Source organism: Callospermophilus lateralis, chromosome 4 (assembly GCF_048772815.1).
Source record: "Callospermophilus lateralis isolate mCalLat2 chromosome 4, mCalLat2.hap1, whole genome shotgun sequence".
In the NCBI taxonomy this organism is placed as follows: domain Eukaryota; kingdom Metazoa; phylum Chordata; class Mammalia; order Rodentia; family Sciuridae; genus Callospermophilus; species Callospermophilus lateralis.
The window spans coordinates 141,532,687-141,541,151 of NC_135308.1; positions in this window are offsets into that span (position 1 = coordinate 141,532,687).

Below are 8,465 nucleotides of genomic sequence, written 5' to 3' on the forward strand. Positions count from 1 at the left end.
CTCACTAAATTTCTCAGGCTGGCCTCAAACTTGTGATCCTCCTGCCTCAGCCTCCTCAGAAACAAACTATAGGTGTGGGCCATGCCATTGTAGTAATAGTATCTGAACATTTGAAAATAAAAGATTTTTGGAAAGCAAGAACCCCCCAAAAAGTATAAACAGTGTTACTGATTGCTTTATTTTGCCTATCATCTATCAGAACAGATAATGACTATCACATAGATTAAGAATGAGGACTCTGGAGCCTCAGCCTGAGTTTGAAAACTTAAATTTTGCTTAATTTCTTCATCCTTAATTTTCTTCACCTATAAAAAACATACAACTTCATGTAGTTGTGAAGTTGAAATGACACAATATATAAAGTACTAGGAACAATACTTAGCCCCTAGTAAGTGACATTATTGTAATTTGGTAGAAACAGGTATAATTTTCTTTAGGAAATCAAATTTTAAAAGCTTGACAGTATAACTTTGGCAAAGATTCGTTTGATGGTATGAAATTCTCTTAAAACGTTAATACTTTAAAATATATATTTTTGTCACATTTCTTCTAATTATTTTCGCTGTTCTTTTCCCCTTTGAGAACTGTTCACACTAGAGTCATCTGGAAAATGAAATCTAAACCTCAAGTTCATGTTAATCCTGTACCACAGAATATATTCTAGATGAATAGATTGCCACAGGGCTGAGATGGGGTTTATTCTCAATTAAGAAGGCTGGTTTAGAAGCCTTATTACTATATTCAATATAGAGATAGAGAGCAAAATATTGATGGGGAGGAGAGATAAGTCAGAGGATACTAAGTAGCCAATTTGTAGGGTGAATAAATCTAGAGATCTAATGTATAACATGAGGACTGTAGGTAATAAATTTGCTGTATATGGAATTTATGCTACTAAAATGAATAGATTTTAGTTGCTTTGCCATAGAAGTGAAATAAAAACATGAATTAACCAGTGTGATCAAGAATATGTTCATTTACTTCACTATAGTAACTCTTTTTACTACATATATGTATCTAAAGGTATTTATATGCCTTTATAACATCATGTTATATGCCTTAAACATACATAATGAAATTTAGTTTTTTGACTATACAGATGTTATCCCCCTCCCCTGCCACCTGGTGCTAGGGTTGAAATCCACAACTACTAAGTAAGCACTATAAATTCTCAGCCTAAGAAGCATTTTTTTTTTAACAATTTTATTTATGCAGGGTGTGATGGTGCATGCCTAGAATCCCATTTGGGAGGCTAGGGCAAGGAGGACTGTGAGTTCAAAGCCAGCCTCAGCCTTAGAGAGACTCTAAGCAATTTAGCGAGACTCTGTCTCAAAAGAAAAAATAAAAAAAAAGGGCTGGGGATGTAGCTCAGTAGTTAGGCACACTTTGAGTTCAATCCCTGGTATCAAAAAAAAAAAAAAAAAAAAAAAGAATCATATTTACTATATCCATACAATATGGATTAAAAAAGTATACCTTAAAAACAAATTCAATCCATTCCTTCAGGGAAGAAGTATTGGGTAGCTGGAGAACAGAGATAAAAAGGGGAACTTTACCAGGTTAGTAAGCTTTCTGTTGCTAGGCCAAACGCCTGAGATAATGAACTTTAAAAGAGGAAAGTTCTATTTTGGTTCACAGTTATGAAAGTTTCAGTCCATGGTCAGTTGGCCTGTTGCTTTGGGACATGTGGAGAGTCAGTTATCTCATGACAGGAGCACACAGTAGAGGAAACTGCTCTTTTCATGCCATTAGGGAAGAGGAGGGGCTCATGTCCTGATGTCTCCTTGAAGGGGACACGTCTTGATTGAAAACATCCCACTAAGATGGACCTCTTTAAGTTTCCACCACCTGCCAATATCATGGCTGGGGACCAAGCCTTTACTACTTGGGCACCGAGGGGGTACTCATCCAAAATTTGTCAAAATCTGTCAGCCTCAGTCACACACACACACACTTGTAATCTAGCAACTCTGGAGGCTGAGACAGGAAGATCTCAAGTTGCCAGCCTGGGCAACTTAGTGAGACACTGTATCAAAATAAAAAACATTTTTTTTTAGAAAAGGACTGGGGGATTGCTTCTCCACCTTTTGGCTAAGATCAAGTTAGAAAAGGACTGGGGGTATGGCTCAGCAGTAAAGCACCACTGGGTTCAATCCCCAGTACCGGGGGGGGGGGGGCACCAAAAAAAAAAATAGCATCAATATTCATAACTTTTGAATTTTGAGCCATGTGAATGTTACTTATTCAAAACATAAAATATTAATTCACTAAGTTCACTAATTCCAACAGTCTACTCTAAAAAAGTATTCAAAGTTCTTTCAATACTGGTGAAAATGGTATAAGATATTCAAAACAGCCGAAAGGTGATAGTCCATGGTATTGAATAAACGATTACAGTGGCCAGACAGCTCTGCTATACTGAAAAGTGCTAGGTAGAATTCTTAGCTAATTAACATATATATATATATGCTCTTTATCATGCTTCATTCTTGCTTATTTCTTTCCTGTCTCTCTTCCTTCTGGATCTCAAACTGCAGTTGCCTTTGCAATATGATATAGAAAAGGAGCAAGCTAGCAGTGGCCCACGCTTGTAATCCCAGTGGCCAGGGAGGCTGAGACAGGAGGATTGCAAGTTCAAAGCCAGTCTCAGCAATGGCAAGGTGCCAAGAAATTCAGTGAGACCCTCTCTCAAATTAAATACAAAATAGGTCTGGGAATGTGGCTCAGTGGTAGAGTGCCCCTGAGTTCAATCGTTGGTAGGCTACCTCAAAAAAAGAAAAAGAGCAAGCTACAACGCAGGCTGCATTGGAGGAATTAGAGGAGTTTTGTTCTATGCAAATAACTTACTCCCACGAACACTATTTTACTGCCCCCTGCTTCTTACTCCTCCCTCACCCCAAATATTCCACATTTTCCACTTTAGTCCCACAATAGCACATGCCTAAGTACTATTTACTCTACAGTCAATAAGTTAGGACATTCATGACTGACCTCTTCAGCATCAGGGATCTTCTCCATCTTGGTCCCCACTGTATCCCTACCATAGGGTCTGAACGAGGGGGCTCTCAAAAAATATCTGTCAAGGGAATTGGTCCATAAATTCAGGCTAAAAATAAATCCGTGCTTAACACAGTTTCATGATCCATAAGTCAGCACTTACAGAAACACAGGATGTTTATGTTCAACCCTTTTCAGCTTGACTTCCTGAAGGGTAACAAAGCTTTTCTATAAACTGTCTTATCCTTTGCAAAGACAAAACAGTAGATCAGTTTGGAAAATGATAGATAAGTCACCTTTAATAGAGGCCTTGTTTCAGTTCACAAGCAAGAGTCATCAGGCAGAAGTATTTGTTTACAAGTTCCCTCGTTGTTTCTTGCAGAGTAGGAAACTGTTTCGTAGGCGATGCAGACAGAGGTATCTGTGAGAGGAGGGTTCATGAATACTGACTCAGGCAGGCAGTGGGTGGGGAAGAAGAAAAGGCTGAACAATGATTTAAAAGAAAAAAAAATGCCTGCTGCCTTATATTGAGGCCTCCAACATAAGTAGTTAAGCACCTTATGAAATGTTAACCAACACAAGGCCAATGTGTAAGAACCTGAGTAGGGATGGTTGGGGTCATCAGCTGTCCCTAAGGAGCATTATTTTCAAGATAGAAGGACCTGGGGAAGATAAGAACCAGGAGATTCAAAGTAATAAAGTCTTACCTTTGTTTAGTGCTTTATGCTTTAGAAAGTGGTTTTGAATGCTTCCTCCCCCAAGGAGAACCTTTAAGTGCTGTACCACGGGGGTGATTCTGTAGAGTACCTCACTGACTCTACCATGTTCCTACAAAGGTAAATGGAGAGATGTTCCACATACACATTTGTCTCCTTTCTCTGGGCCAGTTCCCAATGGAAACAGGGTTCCAGAGGATGACTCAAAATATTTGGCCAGAAGCCTGGCAAGAACAGGTAAAAGCAGGGCTCTTTTCCCTGCTTCTGTGCACCACCCTTTCAGGTTCCCAGAACTGTTGGTATGTCATGTCTTTGGACTTCTGCCTGTGACTGCATACTCAGCCTGCCCAGCCCAGGCTGTGCTCTCACCAACTGCCACCTGGTGTACCTGCCCAAGTTTGTTCTCAGTGCCCTCCCATCACCTTTCTTCTTCCCCCACGATTGCCTGTCTATCTCAAGGCCTATCTGTTTCTCATATCCTTCTTAGTTGCATCAGTATGTGCAGGAACTGTCTGCCTAGTTCTAATATGGTTAGAAAAGTTTCTGAACGTGTTGTTTTCTTCCAAGTACAATCATTTAAGATCAGATATACTCCAGAGCAGAGTTTTTCAAACTTTGGAGTGATTTCCAACTTCAGAGGCTGTTAAACACACAGGTGAAGGGACCCAACCCAAGATCTGGTGAGTTCAAGGCCTCCAGCATACAAGCACTGAAGGCCCCAAAGCCTGGGAGTCAATGTCCTATTATCTGATTCCATCAAGAAAAAGAAAACTGTTCCATCAACAACCTTAACTTACACTTTACTTATTCCTGTTTATCCAAACTCTTCCAAACTAGACCAGTATCTGTCTTCCTGCTTAGTCGAATTCTCTTGGTTCAATCATTAGATACTTCAGAATCTTGGGGTTTAAGTTGGCCCTCAAATGTTCAGCATTCTAGATTGTAGGATTTTGGGGTGGTGGGGAATAAGTAATACCCACTTTTCCCTCCTGAAATTATAACAAGTTGAAAGATTACATGCAGGATTCAATAGACAAAGATCAAAATATCGCCTTCATTATTAACAGAGCTGATTGGAGAACACAACTCTAAATCTAGAGTGGTCTGGCTTGATAATATTCCCCACAATAGTACCTATGCAGGCATAGCCACCCAGTCACTTAGCACACCCAGACACCTACAGTCCCCTTAACCCAGGGCAGAACAAATGGAAATGTGAGAGGGCACCAGGCAAGAAGAAGAAGACAGAATAAAGGAGAAGGAAGAAAAGGAGAAGGAGGGAGTGAAAAGGGTAGAGGAGGAGGAGGACATAGAGAAAGGGGAGAGGAGAAGGAGTGGGGAAAAGGAGAAAAATAAGTAGTGAAGGGGCTAGGGGTGTAGCTCAGTTGTACAGAACCAGCTTAGTGTTCATAAGACCCTGAGCTCAGTCCCCAGCCCTGAGGAGGGATGGGGGAGAAGGAGACAGCAAGAATCTAAGCAGACCCAGTTCATTTTTCAGTCCACCAATTAGAAAACATAATCCTTTTCTAATCATAAAACCACTTGACTCTGACTTTGGTTTCCAAAGGACAAGGGTTTTGTTGTTGTTGTTGTTGTTGTTTGTTTTGATACCGGGGATTGAATTCAGGGAGACTCCACCACTGAGCCAGATCGCCAGCCCTATTTTGTATTTTATTTAGAGACAGGGTCTCATTGAGTTGCTGGCTTTGAATTCGCAATCTTCCTGTCTCAGCCTCCAGAGCTGCTGGGATTATAGACTTGCGCCACCGCGCCTGGCTGGACAAGTTTTCTTAACCTACTGTTGACTTTCTAACACAACTCTTTAAAGGCAATCCCAGACCACAGACTGAACAATCTTTCTGTTGCTTTGTTGTTTTTGAGATGCTGGGGGATTGAACCAGATCTTCATACACACTATGGAAGTGCTCTACCAGAGCTGCATCCCTTAGCCCCTCACTGTGATACGTTGTTCCTGTATTTTCTCTAATGCCATGATTTTCACATTTTACTGCCTTTTGCCATGAAGTTCCCAGCTCCGTTGCCTGCTGGTCTCTCATTTTCTTCCATGAAGTCTTCTCATCCTCTTCAAAACACATGATGTGTACATGATGTGCTAACAAATGTCCACTTCTAATAATGTTTATCTATTTTCCTCACCACACCGTGCACCCCTTCAAGGCAAGGAGCACCATCTTTTTTACTGTGTATTCGGTGGTAACATAATGTCTGTCATATGTTCCCTCCTTCCCACCTTCATTAATTCTCTGCCTATGATATACTAGACCCTACCTAGGAACTTTTTTTTTTTTTTTTAATGAACAAGATAGAATATCTAATCAAATTCTGTTAGTCTTTGATCTTATATTCTAATAGGGAAAACACATTTAGACAAATTAATTCAATTTGATGTGACAAATTTTGAAACTGAGCTATTCTTATATATTATTATTATTATTATTTTGGTACTGGAAATTGAACTCAGGGGCACTTGACCACTGAGTCACATCCCCAGCCCTTTTTTGTATTTTATTTAGAGACAGGGTTTCATTGCATTACTAGTGAAAATTGCTTTTTGCTGAGGCTGGCTTTGAACTCATGATTCTCCTGCCTCAGCCTCCCAAGGCACTGGGATTACAGGCGTGCGCCACTGTGCCCGGCTATATATATTCTTATATATAGTATGTTATTACATGAGGACCATGTATAAGATATGAAGAAGGCTTCATCCAGTCAATTATTCAACAAACATTTAGTGAGTGCCCACTAAGTGAGAGACACTATAACAGATTCTGTAGGCAAAATGATGAGCAAAATCAAACATGGAACTATCCCTATGGGCAGGGGATAGAGACATATCAATGAAATTACCGCAAAATATTATTTTAGTCAGGGTTTTTGGTTTCATATATAGAAACTGACTCAGGCTAACTTAAACAGAAAAGGAAGACATGGGGGTAAGAAACAGATCTGGCATTCAGGAGCCGGACGAGGGAGAGAACCAGGGGACTCACCTCCATTGTTGGCCACTCCTCCCCTGCCCTCTTCTAGGTACGGTGTTCCTGAGTCCAGATCCTCTTTGGTTTGTTTAGATTTCCATTTCTGATTCTGGTGGGCTGATGGATACAGAAGTCCAGCGTCCAGTTGCACCTTATACCAACTTTCAAACATTCCATCAGTCTTCAGCCCCCTTGTCACCTGCCTTCCTAAACACTTGGTTAATTTCTAAGCCTTGGTGCAATCTGCAGGCTTGACCTTTGCTGTATTCTGCCAAGTCAAGTGCCTCCTGTCTATGCTGGTTTCCACTCCTCTCTCATTGCCCTCATTGAGAGATGAGGGCAAAAACATCTATATGTTGATGTATTTCAGTGTCTTTGAGGCAGCTTCCCTGCCCAAGGAGAGCATTCACAGATTGGTTTTATTTATTCAAGTAACTTCAACTATTGAAGTCTAGTTAGTCTTAAGCTTTCAAGTTCAATTAATAAATTTTATTAATCTATTTACAAGACTAGCAACTACAGTAATACGGGAGTCAATTAAATACATATACCCATTTAAAATTGTATTTGTAAATTTAATGTGTTCATTTTTCAAGTTCTTCAACTTTCTGATAAATACTTCCAAGTACCTAAATAATTCTTATAAATTTAAAATATAAATTTAAATATCATGACTGTTATGGTTTGGATCTGGAATATCCCCCAAAGGCTCATGTGTTAAAGGTTTAGTCCCCAACGCAACACTGTCCAGATGTGAGAATTTGGAGAACTGATTAGATCATAAGTGGTCTAACATCCTCAGTGGATTAATTCATTGATGGTTTCACAAGTTGATGACATTATTGGGAGGTGGTGGAAATTATAGGAGGTAGGGCCTAATTGGAGGAAATAGGTCACTGGGAGTGTGCCCTGGAAGGGTATTTCTTGTCATCTGCCCCTTCACCGCCCCCTCCCCCCCTCTCTCGGCTTTCTGGCTGCACGAAGTACTTAAATACAGAATGTACATAGTATATATGTATATGTATATATATATATATATATATATATATATATATATATATATATATATATTATTTGTGTGTGTTTGATTTATTGAAGTAAATCAAACCTATCAAAGACTCCTAATAATACTATTGTCCAGTTGGGTTTGATAATACAACACCAATATACACTATATCCATATTTATATCTGTATATCTATATCTAAGTCTCAGATTAGTATCTGAAGTGGGGGACAGTCTTGTGGGATTGAGCCTTAATTCATAGGAGAGAGGAAGAAAAGAGAGATCAGGGTAATCAGTCTCTGTAGTACTCCTATAAGGTCACCTCATGACAGCTATGTTATTCATCTGAAGATTACTGCTTCTCTCAAGGAGTCTGGCAACTAGTGCCTCTCTCTCTGCAGGCCTGGGTGGTATAACTAAGTGGAGGTTAACCACTACTACTTGTGATTCCATGTATATCACTCATATCTCTGTGAAGAATCTCTCCTGGAATTATTCCATCTTGAGTGTGTCGTCTGTTTTCTGCTGGGACCCTAAGACACACCAACTTCAAGTTAGAAATTGTTACTGTTTATTTTAAACTAAACTTATTTTTTTCTTTTTCTTGGTACTGGGGATTGAATCCAGAGGTGCTTTACCACTGAACTACATCCCTAGCCCTTTTTGTTTTGAGACAGGGTCTCACTAGGTTGCTTAGAGCCTTGCTTAGTTGTTGAGGTTGGTCTTGAACTTGTCTCAGCCTTCCTAGCTGC